The sequence below is a fragment of the Coptis chinensis genome, chromosome 6, assembly GCF_015680905.1.
Source record: "Coptis chinensis isolate HL-2020 chromosome 6, ASM1568090v1, whole genome shotgun sequence".
Classification (NCBI taxonomy): Eukaryota; Viridiplantae; Streptophyta; class Magnoliopsida; order Ranunculales; family Ranunculaceae; genus Coptis; species Coptis chinensis.
In genome coordinates, this window is record NC_141461.1 from 68,328,888 (window position 1) to 68,350,422 (window position 21,535).

The 21,535-nt window shown below is 34.0% G+C and overlaps 1 long non-coding RNA gene across 1 annotated transcript; it reads left to right on the plus strand.

Annotated features, from left to right (window-relative positions):
* Nucleotides 1-212: 212 nt before the first annotated feature.
* Nucleotides 213-2,503, plus strand: LOC147494109 (uncharacterized). The gene is made up of 3 exons (XR_015200175.1): nucleotides 213-342; nucleotides 1,391-1,474; nucleotides 2,056-2,503. It is a non-coding gene; the product is annotated as an uncharacterized LOC147494109 (long non-coding RNA).
* The last annotated feature ends 19,032 nt before the right edge of the window (nucleotides 2,504-21,535 follow it).

Below are 21,535 nucleotides of genomic sequence, written 5' to 3' on the forward strand. Positions count from 1 at the left end.
CAGTAAAACTGACGGTTTCAAAGGACCGGTGTATAAACCAGTTTACATTTGTCACTGTCAAAATATCACAAGGTAAGTTTGGTAATTATGGTAGTTATGAACACCCGAAATTAGGAGACGCAACACTTCTTCCCATAAAAAGAAAACCACTACTTTCATCTACCAGCACCAGTTCTAATTCTGCAAAACATTTTCTCATAAAAAAATATATATATAACTTCGCCAAACTTCTTTAACACATGGATCTAAAAGCAATATAATGTTTCTAGAGTTGTAATCGAATGTGGGGAGCATCAAATTCACGTTCTCCTTTCTCTCTCTCACGATTGGAACCTCAACCAGGTTCGTTTAGCTTTTACTTCAATTCTTTCTTATTCGTTCTTTGATTGTCCAATTGGTGAAAAGAATTATTATATTGTGTTCATTAACACAATTTCAATTTCCAAGGGCATAAAGGCGAGGACTTTGCCCTTGCTACTTGAATTGGTAGGCTATTTATTCTAATTGTGTATAATTTGCCTCTAGTTTGTTTTGATGATTACTTGGATTTCTAAAAAATTAGGGTTAATGATGTGGACGAGGTTTTTTTTTGGTACAATACGTACTATTAATTATTGTTTTAGCTTTAAAAATAATTAAGGCTTTTAAATTCTTATCATGTTTTTGAAAAAGACAAATGATTAGGGATGGTACTTACTGTGATTGCTTACCTTGTTAAGGTTTTACCTGTGCTTGCTTGAATATATATAACTTGACTAGACTTTTTGCATGCTCATTAGAGTTACCATAGATTTTGTGAGCAAAAATTGCTTACAGATATAACTCTTTCTTGCAAACTTGTTGTTGCCTGCTCTCTCTCTCTCTCTCTCTCTCTCTCTCTCTCTCTCTCTCTTAATCTAGATTTTTGCCCTTTTCATTTTCAGTTTCTATAACCGTTCAAATTGCAACTTGAATCAGTGAATTTATACTCTAACTGAAATTTACTTTATTAGACATTTTGTTCAATTTGCTATTTCTTAAGGTGGATTTTTTGAGTTTCTAGGGCATAAACCGCATAATGTTTTTTAATTTTGATGCATTCTTGATCAATTAGTTTTTGTGCAGACACAATATGAAAATGTTATCACTTCATGTAGTTTGTTTTCTTCCTTTTGCATATGTATTTAGAAGGTGTTTTGAAATTTTATTTCACAACGTCAGCTTGTTTGTTGAAAACTTATATTGTACATACTAGATTAGTCATTCATGTATACGAAATAATTTAATTATTACTTTGCAAAATTTCTAGTATAATATCGTTAAAATATTGAACATTTCTTGTCGCAAGTGTTTTACATGCTTTGAACAAGCTAATCTTATTCTAAACTTGATTCGACGTCGGTTGGTGCAGGGAAGGGGTTATTTTCTTGACATACAATAGCCTGATAACATCTTCAGAGAAAGGTTGTGCTCGTTTGCAGCAGCTCTTGCACTGGTGCGTGTCTGATTATGAATGTATGTTGGTATTTGATGAAGTACTGACTTTATGATTTAATTTGCATTGACTAGTCCACTTACTCTCTTAACATGCCATGCTCTCAATATTTGATCTCTCTCGTAAGTGGTGTGAAATGCAAATCCTTATAAATTACAGGCAGTTGGTTTTCATGGATGTAATTACTGAGTTATATTTAATTATTATCTGATGCACATTATCAAATGTTTATGTCATTAAATTTTGTATCTTGTCCACCTCTATACCTGATTGGTTAGGTACTATGACTTTATTGCAGTGCCATAAAGCCAAAAATCTTATTCTTGAAACTGGATCACTACCAACTTTAACAGGGTGAAGGTGTTGTTGAGATCCAGGTCTGTGAATTGGAATGAACTCTTTGCACGCATGTTATTATCGTTAATCTTTATCTATCTCAAACACAACACCTCTTGGTTCTTTAAACTGACATTTTACTTACACATGCTTCCTATGTTTATTTTGCTTGTCAGCTTTGTATCTTGATATATGTGTGGTACTTTATGGCTTTTGGGTATTACTATAACCCTTATTCTCGACAGGCGCAACTCACTGAAGCTCGTGTTATCTATTGCTCAGCAACTGGTACATCAGAGCCACGCAATTTGGGTTACATGGTTTGAGTGGGACTTTGGCGAGCTGGGATGTGTTTCATTGATTTTCATGACTTTTTAGGTTTGGAACTTATTGCTTCATACTTCTGATGTTATTGAGATCTATCTATTACTTTTGTTTCTGGCAGAGATCCAAAATTTTGCTCTTAGATATGGGTTTCACAGACTTCAGCCTTTATTTTTTCTAGAGGGACAAGAATTTTTCTTGTCCCAAATGCACTTCTTTACTTACCTATTTATGATCAAAAGGAACTTCTTGGAAAATAATAAAAAGAGAGGAGGTTTAAATGGTTTGCCATTTAAGCCTACAAACCACATAATACAGCACAACCCACACTAGCAGCAAGGTATATATTCAGTCTAGAGACAAATAAATTAAAAGAGAGACTGTTACGCCAAAGAGTTTGTCTTAATGTTATCTATAAGTCGCTTCAGCTCGAGTTCTGTTAAAAGTGCACTTGTTCCAATCAAGCTATGTTCCCTTCACGATTCTAATGTGAACCAGACTCGGCATACTTCTTGTCTTTACCTTGTTCTTTGATTTTTTTGTATTATTTTTTGTAGTAACTTTTCTTATTTTGAGATGGCGCTACGAACGTAGACGCGATCTTTATTCCATCTTTTCTGAGTGAATTTGTTTTGTTTATGCAATGAATCGATCATGACCACGAGTTGGATGATGAGTTTCAGATCTGTTACATTTGCAATAGCTTAAGAGGTAACATTATCGTTATTTAAGTGTTCAACTACTTATAATTTGATAAGCATAGATATCTATTTTAGAAAAATATGTATGCTTATAATGTTGACAATTAATTATCTAGTAAGTGCTCTTCTATTTCAGGAAAGGAAGCAAGGATACAAGTTTGTTGGCTTCAACAAAGAACGTGTTGCGCACTATGCTCAAAGCATATTCATGTGACTACTCCGGCGGTCTGGGATGATTTATTTTTAAAATGTTGAGATGTTTCATTTTGATTTTTATTTAAATACGTGTAGCAGTTAACTAAGTCTAGTTTGGATTGGATTGGTTCAATGAAATTAGTGTTTGTGAATGATATTTGGAAATTTAATGGATTATGTTTGTTAAGATTTTTTTTAAGGTGTATAAGCATTCGGTAGAGATATGAAGTGCATAACCAATTCAGTTATTATTATTTTATTTTTTGTAAAAATTTTAACCATTTGTCACGATTTTGTGAAAACAGATATAAAAGGGTTACTTTTGATGACTGTTATGGATAACGTTTATCACTATTCACTAAAAGGTGGTTATATTATAACTGTTTTTAAACTTTTTTGTGACTGTTCTTCAAAGAATATTTGTGACGGTTTTGGGGAAAAAATAAATGACTCTCACTCCGTCACGGTTTTGGAAAAAATAAAAACAGTGACAAAAGACTTTTTGTCACTGTTTTTAACAGTGATATAAAGCCTTTTTTCTTGTAGTGACACAAATATTAAATAAGGGAATTCTCCATTTAATACGTAAACCATACAAATGTTTGAGAATTTTTTAACACGCCACACTAATATACAAAGCGACAAAGGAAAAGAGAGATGTAGGTTACATCGATCTAGATATTCTGGAGGATGTTATGCATGATTAACAATATCACAACGATAAATATTGTTATCATGAAGACCCGGAATACAGCATCACGTTGATGCTTTTCGAATTTCTCGATCAGATCCATTATGTTGAAGAAAATGAGAGTTTGTGAAGATTAAGTTGTAGAGAGTGAGAGAATGAGATGAGTGAAGTTTGATGAGGAGTGTCGGATTTTAAAGGTGAAAATCTACTATTTGTGGATTAGCGTGCCTAATCAAGCCGTTGGGTCTAGTGGGATATCTGACCATTGAGGGTATCTGACCATTGAGCCTACGTTAGATAAGTCCGATGGACTTAATATTTGAATAAGCCCGTTGGACTTAAAGATTAGGCCCAATGCATAAAGGAACAAACTAATATATTTATAGTAGGAAGGCAATAATTTTATAACATAAATAATTTCTCATTATGTCCCGAACTAGTCCGAAAACTTCAAACATGAAACTCGATTCGTTTCAACTCCAAATGGAACGAATGAGCCACCAAAATGATCGGCATTAAAAATGTCATCCAATGGGATATGGCAAGTGCACATTCAAACTTCCTCTTTTTTCTTTTTTTTTTAGGTACAAATGTACAAGGGGAGATTAACGTGTTAACAACACCGGATGACCAGAAGACTCACCACATACAATATCAGGCAACTGTCATGTCGGCTCTAGAGCAAACCCAATCCAACCAGATTGTGGCTTAACCTTTATGTTTTGGGGGCCTAGGGTGCAGGACGGTACCATCCCTAACCATTGTGCAATGGTCTAATAATAATATTATCCTTAGTACATATGGTATAGCCTCAAACTGCCCCGAAATGAAATCAAATAGCAAACAGCTAGGGGTTGGCCTAGTAAAATCCATTGCCCGTTCGGATTAGGGAACATCCGATATTGAACACGAATCTCTTTGTGCACAATGCTTAATGCAAAGGGAGAAATAAAATACACGAGTATATACATGTTGAGTCTTTTAACGTTAGATCCTCAAGACGAATGTGAGTCTTTTAACATCAAATCCTCAAGACGAATCCCAACCTGTGGGAGCAATGGGGCAACGACGAAGTTTATCCTGCTTAGCTGGTGTCAGACAAAAATATACCTTATACCGGCAAATATCGGATAGTAATTTAAGACCTGTACAGAAATATTGGATACACCACCCCATCTTTCGCGCACGACGCTTACGAGCAAAAGTACTACGACCATTACCTATTTGAGACGGGTAAGACTTACACCAAATGATGAGCTGAAGTTCGAAAAAAAGATAATAGAAAAAGGAAGAGAAGGAAGGAGGGGAAATTTTTGGTACCCATTGTTTACCAGAAGGCACGTTTGCTCGATTATCAGAAAACATTTATACTCAGTTCTGAAATAGAGTTTTTGTGAACTACGGTTCCGGCGCTTGCAAGAACACACTCTAAGAGATTTGAGAGAATAAAATAGAAGAGGTCCCGGCTACCCTAATGGTGTACTTCCTCCTTTTTTAAACACATGGAAAGAAGTACACCAGCAAATCTAGTAGTCTCTATAGACTGGATCTTGGATAAGAGTCTTTTCGACATCTAGAAAATGCAACTTATGATAATGTTTAAGGCATTGGCCATTTACTTGAAATTCACTCTTATCATTTAAATTTTTCAAAGAGATATCCCCATAAAGGGTGACAACAGAGACAATGAAAGGACTAGACCATCGTGTTTTAAATTTTCTTGGAAAAATGTGTAATCTTGAGTTGTACAACAAAACTTTTTTTATCAATTTTGAAATATTTTCTCAATATGTGTTTGTCATGCACTCTTTTCATGTTGGCTTTATAAGACTTCGAGAGATCATAGGCATCACTCTGAATTTCCTTAAGCTCATTTAATTACAATTTTTGCTTCTCGCCTACCGCATTGGTATTATAATTTAGGCTTTTGATGGCCCATAGAGCACGATGCTCAAGTTCAACCGGCAGATGACAAGGTTTTCCAAAAATGAGGCGATAAGGAGACATACCTATAGGTGTTTTAAAGGTCGTTCTATATGCCCATAAGGCATCAGATAATCGGAAAGACCAGTCTTTCCTAGATGGATTAACTATTTTTTCTAAAATAGACTTAATCTCTCTATTAGAGACTTCTACTTGGCCACTGATCTGAGGATGATACGGAGTTGCCACCTTATAAGTGACTCTATATTTCTTTACTAACAACTCAAAAATTTTATTACAAAAATATTTTCCCCCATCACTAATGATAGCTTTGGGAACACCAAAACGAGAGAAAATATTTTCTTTTTCAAACAAAACGACAGTCTTATGATCATTCGCACGACATGCCATTGCCTCAATCCATTTTGACACATAGTCAACAACTACTAGTATGTAGAGAAATCCATGAGAATTTGGAAAGGGACCCATGAAGTCGATGCCCCACACATAAAAAATTTCCACAATTAAAACTGGATTTAAGGGAATCATATTGCATTGAGTAATGCGTCCTAGTTGCTGGCAGCAGGTGCATGCTTTGCAATACTCATGTGCATCTCTAAATAATGTTGGCCAATAAAACCCACATTGTAGAACCTTAGCCGCAGTTTTCTTACCACTGAAATGACCACCACAAGATTGTTCATGGCAGAAGGATAACACTTCATTGTGTTCCCAATCGGGAATGCAACGGCGGATCAGTTGGTCTGAACAATACTTGAAAAGGTAGGGATCATCCCATAAATAAAATTTCACATTGGATAAGAACTTTTTCCGGTTAGTACGAGACCAAGATGAAGGGACTTCCTCGATAACTAGGTAATTTACTATATCAACGACCAAGGAGACGAAAAGATGGAATACAAGTGTTCATCCGAAAAGGAATCACATATGGGTTCGATATCATTATCGACATCACTGATGAGTCGTGATAAATGGTTCACAACCACATTCTCACAACCTTTTTTATCTCTAATTTCTAGAATAAACTCTTGCAAGAGGAGGATCCATCGGATCAACCTCTGCTTTGTATCTTTTTTGCTAATAGGTAACAAAATGTCGCATGGTCAGTGTAGACTATTATGGAATAACCAACTAGGTAAAGACAAAATTTATCCAAGGCATATACAACAACGAGAAACTCTTTCTCAGTGGTGGTATAGTGACATTGAGCTTCATTAAGAGTTTTACTAGAGTAGTAAATGACAATTGGCTTGTCGTCTCGGCATTTCCCTAGGACAGCTCTAATAGCGTAGTCACTCGTGTCACACATTAATTCAAAAGGTTTAGACCAATCAGGTGGTTGAATTATAGGAGTTGTAGTTAGGGCAGATTTTAAGCTCTTAAAAGCTTGTTTGCAATTGAAATTGAAGTCAAAGACAACATCTTTAAGCAGGAGATTTGTTAAAAGTCGAGCAACCTTAGAGAAATCTTGGATAAATCTCCTATAAAACCCTGCGTGTCCTAAAAATGCACGTATATCGCGAACTGTTTTTAGTATAGGAAGGGAAGCAATTTTTTCAATCTTAGCTTTATTGATTTCGATTCCGTCCTTTGAAACAATATGTCCTAGAACTATTCCTTTTGTAACCATAAAATGACATTTTTCCCAATTAAGAACAAGATTTTTCTCTTCACAATGTGCAAAACTTTTTCAAGATTTGATAGACATCTATCGAAAGAATTACCATATATTGAGAAATTGTCCATGAAGACTTCCATAAAATGTTCAACCATATCACTGAAAATGTGAAGCATACAGCGTTAGAATGTACCAGGGGCATTGCAAAGGCTGAAAGGCATTCTTTTATACGCCAATGTACCAAACAGACAGGTGAACACTATTTTTTCTTGAACAGCATAATCTATGACTATTTGAAAATATCATGAATAACCATCAAGAAAATAGTAATATGCATGACCCGTTAAACGTTCAAGCATCTGGTCGATGAAGAGAAGTGGGAAGTGATCTTTACGAGTGACCGCATTAAGTTTGCGATAGTCAATGCATATTTTCCTTTTCACTGGGATATGAGTGGAGATGCATTCATCTTTATCATTTTGCACAAGTGTAATGCCAAACTTCTTAGGAACAACGTGTACTGGACTTACCCAAACACTATCAGAGATAGGGTAAATAATATCTACATCAAGTAACCTTTAAACTTCCTCCCTTACCACATCTTTCATGGTGGGGTTTAGATGATGTTGCAGTTCACGCGACGTCTTTACATTTTCTTCAAGATGTATGTGATGGGTGCACACACTAGGGTCAATGCCCTTAATGTCATCGAAAGACCATCCAATAGCATAACGGTGTTTTTGAATGACATTAATTAAATGGGATTCCTGATCGTCAGTCAATTGTGATGATATGATAATTGAGTGACTACCATCTGGATCAAGATGTATGTATTTTAAATCTGAAAGAATAGGCTTTAAGTCAGGGGTGGAAGGAGTGGGTATCAAATATTCTTGAGGAAAGTCATCTTCCATAGAGAAAACAGATTGACGTTCGTCCAAATCGCTCGACGGCACGGTAGTAGGGTCAAATAGTGGTATTGACTCTAATAACGCATTTACTTCCTGTGTATAAACATCAACATCAAATTCAAAACACCAAAGGAAAGAAATTGGTATACTTCATCGTTAGGAAAAGAGTTTGTTAAATACTCTTGCACAAGGCTGTCAACTAGGTTAATCTCACCATCATTGTCAGCCTCTGGAATTTGTTTCATCAACTTAAACACATTAACCTCGACCGAAAGATTTCTGAAGGACTTGGTCATGGAACCATCCCTACAGTTTATGAGAGCATTAGCAGTTGCTAGGAATAGACGCCCTAAGATGATAGGAATCGAGTCACAGACAACTTATGTATCCAGAATGACAAAATAGACGGGATAGTAAAAGTCTTGGACTTACTTCCATATTACTTATTCAAACAACTAGGGGACTTTAACGAGGACGTTTTCCACAATGCCTTTTGGATACTTAATGGAACGATCGGCTAACTGCAGAGTCATGGTGGTAGGTTTAAGCTTATGAAACCTAGTTGTTTGAATAAGTAATATGGAAGTAAGTTCACACTAGCTCCTAGGTCTAGTAGCGCAGTAGCTGTATATTTGTCACCTAATGTGCATGGAACTGTTGGTCTACCAGGGTCCTTGTATTTGACTATACCATTGTATTCGGTGATGGATGAAAATTGTTCGGTGAGAAATGCTTGTTGAGGAACATTGATTCTCCTTTTTGTGGTGCACATATCTTTCAGAAACTTTACATGTTTTGACAATTGTTTGAGGGCATCGAGAAAATATAAGTTGATTGTTAAGTTCTTAAAAGTTTCTCAAATTTCATCAAAAATTTTGTCCGGTTTATTCTTTGACAAACGTGTAGGAAACGGTGCCTTAGGGCGGAATTTGGCATAGGGATCCACTTGTTTGTTTCCCAAGTTTTGAGTTTGTGACTTTGTTGAACTTGGTGCTTCCATAGTAATTTCATTATCATAAATAGATTCATTAGAACCTCCGGTTACCTTTGGTTGATCATCTTGCATACGTATTTGATTGTGAACGGTTTTGTCAGATTGAAGAGTAGTGATTGCATTAACCTCACCCTGGTTTGGAGCATTTGTTCCAGGTGCATTGGTGAGTTCAAAGACAGTGATTGCTGGCGTAGGGTCGGAACTGCTTGTCCAGAAAACACGCCTTTTTTACTCTTTTCTTACGTTAATTATTGAAGTGATTGTTGGATTGTATTTGAGATTGTTGGTTCATGTAAGCTAAGAAATTCTCGTTTGTCCTATCAGTAGCGAGTGGCACAGGTTGTGCAATAGGGACTAGTTCACGATTATTGCTTAGAAGTTGTGGATTATAGCCGGAACTGGAATTGGCTGGAACAAAGTTGCGGTTGGTTTGGTAGTTAGCATTGGAATTACTTTGAAATTGATTTTGACTTTGTTGGTATTGCTGATTATTTCCTTGGCGGTATAGAATAAAGTTGGTGGATGGTCGAACATGTGGATTGGAGAAACCTAGAGCAACGCCATTTCATTTCATCAAATGGTCCCCACAGCGGCGCCATTTGATGATAGCACTTTTGCGGGGTAAAGAATTGAAGTTTCTTTACCGTTTTGGTACTAACTCAAGTTCCTTACTCACGTTCTTCGTGTGTATTGTTAGAGTAAGGGTTTCGTTCCAACTTAAGACTAGGATAGCATTACAATTAGAATTTGTTCAAGGGAAACTAGTGAGAAGGATTTTTTATGGTTGAGTAATATTAAAACTACTTAGCTTTATTTTAGATATCTTAAGTTAAAAGTTACGCAAACATGCACCACTAAAAAGATAAATGGATAAATGGAAGAGTTAGATCCACTCATGTGAAGAAAAAATTTTATTGCTTGAATCTAGTTTATTGTATCTCTAATCTTTCTTGGAATTCGTAGACAAATCTTAATAAAGATTAGAGTTTGATCCCTAACAATATGTTCTTATCTCTAATATCATATTGCTAGTATGAGAAACAAAAGTAATGACGTATTTCTAAGAAATCACCTCAATTCCTAACTAGACTCTACACCAACTACCATTTAGGGGTAGGATATAAAGTCTAGCTTATTTGTCCTAAACAAATAACTATAAATCAATAACAAAAGTTGTTCCCCACATGAACATCATTAACCCTCCACAAAGAAAGGTTTTAGCTCAGATCATGGGATGTATATCATATGATAATTATGCTATGCTAATATAAGAATGGAAGAAGAAGAAAAATAGAATAAGACCTGATTTTGCTTAAGAAAATGATAATTTATTTATTAAAACACAAGTGTTGCCACCATTAAAGATGTTACAAGAACTTACAAAAGATAAAGATATCAAACATGCATGAATGAGAGAGTGAATGCTCCCCTAAATCCAAAATCAATACATATGAGAGCATTCTCTCATTTCCCACATGAAATCACCTTCCCCTAACTACTCACATTAAATTCCATCGTATCCCCAAATCATACAAAGCCAAAATTAAACACTATTTGGCACAAAAATTCTAATCAAGGTAATTAATACATGTAAGGTGTCAATTTGTTGCCAATAATTTGCACATTTTGTCTTGACTTGCTCCATGATTGATAACTCATCCAATTTTGTAGGGCCACAGAGTGGGTCCACGTGCTACGTCTAGTGGCGAGCTGGGATTTTGGCATTTTTACAACTTCCCGCCTTTGCATAGAGTTCGTCGCACTGATTGTCTGAGCAGTTCACTTGCCGAAATCGGAGTCCTGGTTCAAGAGATATGAGCTTCGGAAGTTTGATGCTTCTGTGCATTTAATCCCGTTCTGACTTGATTATGTCTTGTTTGAGTCTCCGGGCTTTAGTCCGGCTTTGTTGGGCTTCACAGGGGCTGAGTAGGAAGACTTCAAATATATACACTATTCCCGTGTTTTTATACTGGTTTTATCATCATTTTCACGTTAACTGCAAAAACCTACAAAAGTACGAAAATCTAATTATTTCATGCTTATTATACACATAATTAACCAAATTGTTATGTCTCTACGGGGGTTTAATCTTACAATTTTGGGTGTTTATTAAAGAGCACATGACAAATAGATATGAACGAACTAATTTAAAGTTTGAAAGCAAAACTGAAATAACTCCATGGTACCTGTAGATTGCAAGTTACTAAGAATAAATTTGGTATTCTAATTATATATTTGCTTAATTTTGAAGCATTTCTCTAAATTATTTGTGGCCGAGCAATCGTCCTTTGACCAAGTGAGTACTAGAAAGCCAATTGACATTATGATTAAAGAAAAAATAATAATGATCTGGATACACAGGAAATAGGATTGGCTTAGTTAAGGGAGATACTTCTTCTAAAAAGTAGGCATTGACACATCCTACATGTGCTGCTACTTGGTGTGTCCTGTTTTGCCTTAAAATAATCCTCTCTTGACCATGGCACCAATGCCAACATTCAAAAAAGACACTACCTAAAGCCTATATTGCAGACACACTTACCTATAAGTCTAGAGGAGGAAACCAAATCAAGCTCCTATTAATTACATAGTTTATTTTAACCTCAGATACTTCGTGTCCTTACTCATCTACCTCCCATGACATCATCTTCTAATAGAATATTTCCAGGCTTTGCTGGTATTTCGTATCTTCAATACAACAATTTCCCAACTGCATGTTAAGAAATAACCCCTTCTACAAATTGAATCAATCCATAGAGAAGCCATATTGACACCATTTTAGTAAAACTGATTAAAATTGATTTACACCATTTAATCATGCATTTAATAGTTTCAAGTTTAAACATAGGACAGCTCGACGCCCCTTTAAAATATTGATATGTACACAGGTTGGTGCATATGCCTACAACCATCTAGTTAACCAAAAACCTTAAGACAATGTCCTATTTGTTTCACACACATAAGGTACACCCATCTATTGTTACAAAACCTAAAAAGAATTTTCATATTTGATTCCGCACACACAAAAGCCCAAACCTTATTAATTACAATAGGTGTATTCATGACTAAACATAAAACAATACATTATAATTTTAAGTGAGCTCCTACAACTAACCACTACGCCAACAAAGATACTACAACAAAATTGGTTGCACTAAACCATAATAGAACTGCATGTTTACATATTGCTTACCTCTTAAATATGAAATCCGCTTCTGATTATCTCCACTATGTACTACCCTCAATTCATTTTCTAGAGTGCCACACTACAGCCTTGATTATCTCTAAAAAGTAAAAGCATGAGCTTAAAAAATGTGCTAGAGTATATCAGACAACTTGTCCTAAGAAAATATGAAAAACATTGTTCAATCTAATTCTTGGTGTTTATTAGTATTATGTCCTTCAGGGTGAGGCATGAGTTAATAAAAACAGTTCCATGTGACGCCTCAGTTGTACAACTCTTGGCATCAAATGTACAATCATTTAAAACATTTTTTTGGGGCTATTTAAATTATGCCATCTGATCAGCATAAATAAAAAGCCCATCACAACCTAAGATCTTTCAGCCCAAAATAACTGAATTCAAAACATAATTCATAGCATATCTAAGACTTTCAAATAGCATATCTAACACAACCTATTTTAAACTACATGCAAGAGACCAATAGGCCTTAGGCATAGACTCTTTTTGCTTTAGACCGAAATATATTGTTGAAATAAGTGACACCCCAAACACATGTATGAATGATAACCTAATACTATATTTGATGGTACAAAGACGATAATTTATTCAAGCGCAACGAAAAATTCCAAATATAGGATCATTCGAAAAGAACAAAAAACCACAAATAAAGTAAACTATTATAGACTAATCCTAAGTACATGTTTCAAGTTTCAGTGGAAAACGTCCAAACTATACCTTTCAAAGTTATTATAAACATAAAGAACGTACCTAGGGCCCCTTCTCAAAGTTATCTCTCAAGTGCTCTGAATTCAACATTTGACCAATTACCATGCTCAACACCAACACTATGCAAGCTCGTAAAGCTAATTAACTTTCCAACTACCAAAAAATACTTTAGCATGAGCAGTCGTGCATACACAATTGTCAACAAATTCCAAGCTAAAACATCAGCATGGAACCTGTTTTCTGTTTACCAAGTAATTTGTATATTCTTACAGTGGAAGAGCTATGTATCTTGGCAGAGTCAAATTAGAGCACCTCATCAACAAAGGTGCAAAAGATGAACAACCACTTCAGATGCATAAATTTTATCAGCAACTCTTTATATCGGCTCCATAGTTGAGCTGCATTAAACTATTAGAAGTATAATAGTTTACTCTAATAATAATGGAGAGCACTAATAATAAGGTCATTGACCTCAACTTTCACAACTACCATTCAGTGTGGCTTCTAAAGAAAAGAAATTACGTGAATGAAATCTTCACGGATAGATATGAACTTTGCACACGCATACACGCACACAAAGTAAAAATAATAATATCAATGCTTGCCAGGTTGTAGATGTCAAATTTTACATATTAAGAGCTCACATCCATTTATTGCTAGCTCTACATTTACATTTTTTTTGGCATTTCATTGGCATTCTTTCTTCTTCTTTTCCTTAACCATTTAATGTAAAACAACAAAAAAAGAAGTATAAAATTTTAATTGCATGTAAAAAAAAATGCCAAAATATTGCACACTCTTGTAAATCAAATGAACTAACCTTAAAAATATATCCAGCCTCAAAAAGAATATTATGAGGCTTCATCATATCTCGATTAATAACACAATTAGAATGTAAGTAATGCAATGTGCTAACCTGAAAATTTCACAGAAAAATATCTAAATACATACGTATATATTGAACTCAAAAAATGAAACGAAGTTAAAAAAAATGGATAAAAAAGATTTTTAGAACTTCTAGCAACATCTAATAAGACAATGAATATACAATAAATTGAGCAATAAAGAGCAAGCTAAGTTCTTATTGGTTAGCAATATCTTCAGCTTGATCTTCAGGAAGGCGTTTTTATCCCCCAAAAACTTCAATATCCCCCCCCCCCCCTCAACAAATAATCGGTCACATTAGCTAACATATCCATTGCCAAATTCAAAAAAAAAAGTTTGTTTTTAGAAGGAAAAAAAAAAACTTCAGACGCTTGTCATAAAAAAAATTCAAAAACAATAAAAAAAAAAAAAAAAAAACAACAACAACAACATCATAAATAAGCCAATTACCTTATCCAATTCACTGACAAAAAAAAATTATGGAGTGGTTTCGTGTGTTCCAGCTTCCTTGAAATCTATCCACATTTCAACGAAGATTAATAATCAAAATTCTAAACACTAAAAAAATTCCTCAAATAGAGCAATAATAAAAATTGGCCACAGCTGAATTGGGGTAAAAAGGGAAATGATTAAAATTTAGGAGAGGAGAGAGAGAGAGAGTAGTTAGGCATACTGATACTCTTGAAAATCAGAAACGCTTGGAACATTAATTGATGGAGGAAAATAAAGAGATCGAAGGAGAAGAATCCAACGTTGATGAGTTATCAACATTGATTGACGATTGGGAGAAGGAGAAAGTTTTTTGAGAAACTGAAATAGACTTTAAGATACACGAAAATGAAGGAGATGAAGGATTATGGTATTTCCTTTTTTTTTTCTATCTCTTTTTCTTTTTCGGTAACAAAAGGGAGGTAAGACCAATGCCCTAGAAGCCCATAGTCCCAAACCCACATTTATGATTAATAATTATTCATTTAAGATCATTTACAAAAGCAATTATTCATCTTATTTAATTCATTTATAAAACATTTAGTACCCTTTAAATATCATTCAGAACTTCAAAGCCATTTCAAAACGATCCAAGCCATTAATCTGCCTCTATCAAACACAGATCCTTGTGAAATCTCCACCACCCTTTGTCTTTCTATTTTGTTTTATTATAATATATTAGGTATCACCCGTGCCTACGGCACGGTTTGTTATGAGGTTTTTAATATGTTGTTTGTGGCATTAATTTTGGTACACCCAAGTATTTTCAAATGTTTGTTATGAAGTATTCATTCTGCTACTAAATGTGATTTTGTTAGGCATACTTTAATATGGTGTCATAGTTTAATTATCGAACCATAAACCATAGAGCATGTCTAATGTTGAGGGTTTGAGGCATTGTTGTTGGTCCCTTAGGTGTACTGGTGTTCCATTGTCATTGCTAAGGATATTTTTAATATTTCAAACATTTCCACATTGAAGGAGGTGTTCGTAAGTGTTGAGAGCCTATTAAACAGACTTCCAATTTGAAGCAGTCCCTATTCTATAAAACCAAAAACATTCTGTTCTCGAACAGGTTAGCTGCTATGGTGAGAGAAACATGGTACTTTAGTACAATTAAGAGTTAGCTGGTGAGAGTAGAATTTAGGAGTTGAATCATCTCATAAATTTAACACTACAAAATTTGAAGTTAGCAAAATACTTGCACCCATAATGAGAAAAAAAACTTGCCGGTAGTTTGAACTTGAATTCAAAGGAGTAGTTTTAGAAACAGAAATTGATTGCACCTAGTATTTAACCAAATTGCAATGAAATATATGTAAAGCATATTTGCTTGCTATGTTTGGTTAGCATCCTCATTCGACATTTTCCTATGACAGCATGCATTTTCACCCAATGATTCAACTTTCTCTCTTTCCTACGACAGCATACATTTTCACCCAATGATTCAACTTTCTCTTATGCTGCTTTCGATCCCTGGGAAAACTTGTTGGTGCATGACTTAAACCATTTCATTCATGTCCTTCTCACCTTTAAGCTCTATGTCTATGATATTGGCTGCTTCCAGGTCAATTGGCTTGTAGTACTCTTAATTAGTAGCTACTTTAATTTTAAGTTTTAACCAAATAATATATGTATAGCTGCATACATGTTACATAAAATACAAAAAGAGGGACAAAAATAACAACCATGGAGGTTGCACTAATAGACTGTCCCCCAACAGAAATATCAGTTTTATTTCTTAGCAAAATGGCCTGTTAAGTTGATTATGGTATCCATACAAACTACTAACTTCCAAAATCTAAAAGTATAAGATTGAACAGAAGTTTATTACAATGAACATCCACAAAAATATGGACAATCATGATATCCCTACAACCCCTATCTACTTGCCTATGTTTACTGGTCACACTGGCGAGAAGACCAAAACGCTCAAAATCAGTAGAGTAGTAACCAAGTAAACCATTGAAACAACAATTAGTCCAAATGTTACCACATCTGGAGTCTGGACCAAGCATTTGGCCACGTTCCTTCTAACACGTCAATTTTCGATAGCGTCTAATTAAGCTGCGAAAATAAAATGGAAACAAAATCAGGAACAATAATCATATGCAAATCATCAAGGTGAATGCAAGCACGGGAAAAAAGGTGTCAATATATTTAACGTGATTCTTAAGAAACCAATGCCTAACTTGCATACATATATTATATTCTTTTTAGTCATCAGTGTGAAGCCCAGATCCAATCCCTTCACAATGCGTTGCCGTCAGCTAAGAACAAATTTCACCAATGTTTATATTCAAAGAAATCATGCACTAATTGTGATTTCTAACGCCAAATAGGGATTTGACATCTGCTGATTCATAATTCCCAAAAAGCAGCCACAAAATTTTCACCTATTCAATCCCTTCTATAGTTCTATTCCCTACCATTCTCTAAACCACATTACTTTGTTTCCAAAATTAATACATGATCCTGTAGTCCAGGGTCAATGCTCATTACTATACATAAAAATGGCGGCATAAAATTTGTGCGAAAAAAGACCTAAGAATCACACTGATTATTATGTTACTAAGTTAGGCCACGGACAACACCTGATTAATGTATGGTTAGTTCTACTCTAATATCTTCATATGTTTCTTTGTTTAGCATCTTCTGTTTTGGTATAACTAAAAGAGTGTACAAAAGATAAATACTAAATAAATAGAAGTACAGAAGCAATCATTAGACTGAATAATACTAATAACAAACGTTATACATACCATCCACAGTAGCAAGGGATGATGGTTTAACTTGGATCATACTTTATTTGCAGCAAATCAAATACCACAAAGTTTAACTATAAGCTTGTAACTCCACCTACACCATCTTCCCTAAACGCTAAAAGTGGATGCACCAACCTTAAAATTGACTTTTAGGAATACATATTGGTTGAAGGGTAGTGCCACCAATTCTCCTCTCATTGATGGACTTAATTGCTATTTTGTATTTGTAGGCTCATAGCACATCACTATTACCATGCACCACATCAAATGACATATTGTCGATCCTTTCCATAATAGGTCCAAGCTCTTGTTTTCAAGGCAAGAACCAAAGTTTTATCTGTTCAGGTTCTCCTACACCTTTACCTTGATTTTCCTTCTCGTACCTCCAAGTTAACGCCATTTCAGGAGTGCAATTTAATACCCACATGCATGCATTTAGTGGAAGCTAAATGGTTTTGTTTAATTAAATTTAAAAACTAAAATGCCTTAGCTTGTGCCTCACAATTTAAGGGATAGAAAATGGATGAGAATATCAATATTAAAAATAACCAATTTACTGTCCAACAAATATACTTGGTATTCAAGTTGATATATGTAATGTAATTTGGGGTTTGACCACGTCTATGAAACAAAATGTAATGAAAAGGTGTACGGGAGTAAAAATAATGACAAAAAAACCCCCCCAATTTTTAGCAATTAGGAAGTTATGTATAGTAAGAGAACAAAATTATCCATTGAATAAGTAATAAAGCAAGTCAGAAAGGGGTAGAACAAATTCATTTCTTACATGGACTCCCTCACTGTGGAATAAACTAATTGATTTCAATAGACTATATATTCTCAACGACTCAAAGAAGAATGTTATTGTAAGCATAAGTTTTTGACAGTAGAAGATGAAGACTTCATACTGTAAATTCAATCATTAAAGAGGCTATACACAATATGTAATAGAAGAGGTGGTCATTGTTTGTTTAACACTCTAACTCGGTATTAAGAACATAAATCTCAATTCCATAATAACAAAAAAAAATCCATTCTTAAGCACAACAACAAAAAAAAAAAAAATGCAGACAACAAAACCAAGCCGAGATCTAAGAACTCAAGAAAAGGTTGGGCATTCAACAACTTACATACTGTTGTTATAGTTGTATAGAACCTATGTCAAACCATATCAAACTATGTCTCAGGTTAAATACAGTCAATGAATATTGAATAGAAATTTGCAATTCCATCCAAAACATCAATGAGTAAATACTCAAATTCACACCTATAAAAAAGCAGCTTAAGCGCATTACTCACATTTTAGCTAAAAGTAAATCGTAAATCAGAATATACTAACCTTTCAATTCATCAATATTCCCAAACCAAAATTAAGATTGAAATTGTAGATTTAAACATCAAACCAAACAAAAATCACATAATATACCTTGCTTGATCAATTGGAATCAAAGCGAGAGAGTGTTGCGCTGTTGTGTGTTTGCAGAATCTGATCCTAGGAAAAAATCACAAAAACATTACATAAACCGTCTGTGTTTTTGTTGAACACATTCGATAATAAACGGAGAAACAAATATGAAAAACTGTATAGGAAACAAAATTTTGAGAGGAGTATACAAATGAAACGGGCAAAAAAGATATAAAAGGAGAAAGAAATATATGAAAATTTCTCTTCAAACATCTTTTAGCCAAAAAAAAAAAATCATCTTACTATCTTACCAGTCGCAATTGAAAAGAGATTGAAAGGTTAAGAGCGATGTTTTACTTTTGATTTATGGAAAAGATAAGAGGTGGGGAAGATGATCAGTTGAGATTGTCCCTTGCCCTTCAGTATTGAAGTTTGAACATGATTTGCCCATTTAATACAATCATTAAAAACCGAGTATTAATATGTGGGCCTTGGAAATGTTTTTGATGACCTCCAAAATACACTTCAAAAGTGTTCATTGGGATCTTAAGCACTTTTTTACATCTTATTTGTTTGATCTAAGCCCATAGCTGAAAGCCCATATTCTTATCACACTCACTACAGATAAAATGTTTAAACATGCATTTTCGGCACCTTTAGAAAACGCCCCACAATTAATAAAGGAATCTTTTAATTTTATAAATTTAATTCATTCAAACGCCAATCACAAATTATGCCATTGAACACAAATTATGTGGTCCATATGCTTACATTATGGAAATCTATATGGATGTTAGTTTAAATATTTATAAATCAATAAATGTGTATTAAATTCGTGTTAAATTACCATTTAAAAAAAACATTTCAAAACTCAAAACACATCTATGCAAATCCCCACGTACATCTAACTTAGATCCCAAGACGATCCCCACCACCTTTTGTCTATCCATTTTGTTTTATTATAATAGATAATATATATATTGCACCAATTCTTGAAATCCTCAATTCTCAATTTATATAAATATATATATATATATATATATATATATATATATATATATATATATATATATATATATACACGAAGAAGAGGGATTGTTCCATTAATGGCATCAATTCTTGAAATCCTCTTTTATAGCAAACCCAATTCTCAACTCAATTTTTCTTTTAATTTTATGTTATTTTTTTGGTTTAGAGATGAGGTCTTTGTGTTTATTTCTTTTTTAAGTATTAGAATAGAAATCGGCATGACAACAATTTGAGAGGAATTTGAAATGTAGGTAAATGAATGTGGAAAAAAGAATATAGGGTTTCCTTTATTCAGAGTAAGAAGAGTAGTAAAGTAATTTTATTTTATTTTTGTTGGAGTAGTGGAGCTGAGAGAGTAGAAAATTACAAGACAGATCACCCGATCAATATACCAGGCCAAAATGTCTGTCTCCGTAGAACTATTGTCATTTTTAAGAATTCAACTAACCTCATCTTTTAATTTAGGGTCGCGGTATTGGCACCCCCATAAATGGGACTAACACCCCTTTGACCAATTCAACGGTACTAGCACCTCTTCATTAAATACACAAAAAACACTGACGGCAAGCACTTGCATAAAATTTGAATGAAAAACAAAAAATATGTAAATGAGATCGAAATATAGGAGATATGCGTCTCCGCACAATCAATTTAATCACAAAAATTTCTTATAGCATATGACATCGGGTTGTTTATAAAGAAATTTTAAAGAAGAAAATGGAGATCCCATATCCCATGGAAGGTGGCTGCTATAGTTTTTTTTTTTTAGCCACTATGAAAAAAAAAAAAAAAAGTTAGTTATTTCCTAGGCCATGAGATGATTTTAATTTTACTAAAATGGAGTAGTTTGACTCTTGTGTTAATTATAAAAAAATCTAGATTTCATGAAATTAAAAATTTAATCACAAAAAATTTAGATGATGAATTATAGCATATGAAAATATTTCCCTTGGAGATAGCAAAATTATAAATTCTAGCGATTGTATATTTTTTGTCATGGTTTTGGTGTTGTTAGGATTGGAGTTTATAAAGAAATTTTAAAAAGAAAATGGGGTATCCATATTTCTTGATGTGTGTGTTCAAAATAAAATTGAAAATTTGAAAGTGAAATAGAAAAAAAAAAATTTAATGAGAAAAAAAAAAAAATAAGAGATGTGGTGACAATGTGGAGATTCTTTATAGGATGTTTTTATTTTTCCAATGAAACAATTTGATTAAATGAGATCTCGACAAAAAATTGAAATTACAACCCATATTAATATATTGAGATATCGTGGATTGGATTGATCTCCACATTAATTTACTCGAAATTTAGTAGTTAGAAAACCCATTTGTAAACAAATTGACTATCATATCCTTTTTTTGGTTTTTTTTCTTTATAAAATTAGATAATAATAAACAAAAATATAAAATAGGAAATATGAGGCCTGGCAGGCCTGCCTACTATAGAACTATGATCTCATGAGAAACCGTAAAACTGGGCATAGAGTGTAAAACTATGGGAACATGTAAAAATAACAACAATCATATGTAGAGTGTAAAAGAACATATAAAAAATAACTATTATTATTTTATTTTTTGTGTCAAAATTCCATTTATCGCGTTTCCAATACCGCGCCCCTTAATTTAATGACATAACTTTGACTCACAATGAAGCGTATGCATTAAGATGCTATCACTAAAACACGGAGAATGATCTATTTTTGTCTTATTAGGTGCAGGCGTGCAGCAGATAGAGTAATTAGTCAACAGTCAGATACAAGTGAGGCACAATCCAGTAAAGATTCACGTCATAGATACCCGCCAACTGCCGTTCAGAGACAAACACAAAAATGCGGCTTTCAAGACAACTGTACAGTGTACA